Raw genomic sequence first — 632 nt, forward strand, 5'->3', positions numbered from 1 at the left:
TCTCTCCACATCCCCGCTAGCATTTATTGTCTTCTACGTTTTTCATCTTTGAACAGCAATATCTTTTAGAGGATGTTTTTTGGTACCATTTTGTATACTGAGAGGAAGTTATATAAGCATAAAAGAGGAAGAACAGTAATTGTCATATATTTTTACCATGCAAATGTAAGTTATTAGCATTTAAGAGTAGATTATAATATAAAACTTTGTGTCTTGCTAGTTTTTTTAATATTAAAAAATAATATTATAATATATTGATAACAACTTTTTACGTTATTCTAAGTAAATTTAACCTCACTAGGAGGCGATCTTTTTCTTTCATCTCCAGGTTGCATAATATTTTAATAGCACAAAAAGATGGACTCCCTTTGTAATTTAACTTTTCATTATGTATTTGGACATTGTAGCTGTATTTCCCTGAATGTCACTCATAGACACAATGTATCATTGTTGTTGTTGTTAAGTACCATCCGGTGGGTTCCCACTCTTAGCGACCCATATAGGGTTTCAGAGGAGCGGCTGATGAGTGTGAACCACCGACCTTGCAATCCCACGCATTAACCCACAGCACCACCCCAGGACTCCTCTATCATGGTGACCCACCTTTTTTATCCTGTTTTTTTTTTTTTTTT

This window comes from Chrysochloris asiatica, unplaced genomic scaffold (assembly GCF_000296735.1).
Source record: "Chrysochloris asiatica unplaced genomic scaffold, ChrAsi1.0 scaffold00266, whole genome shotgun sequence".
NCBI lineage: Eukaryota > Metazoa > Chordata > Mammalia > Afrosoricida > Chrysochloridae > Chrysochloris > Chrysochloris asiatica.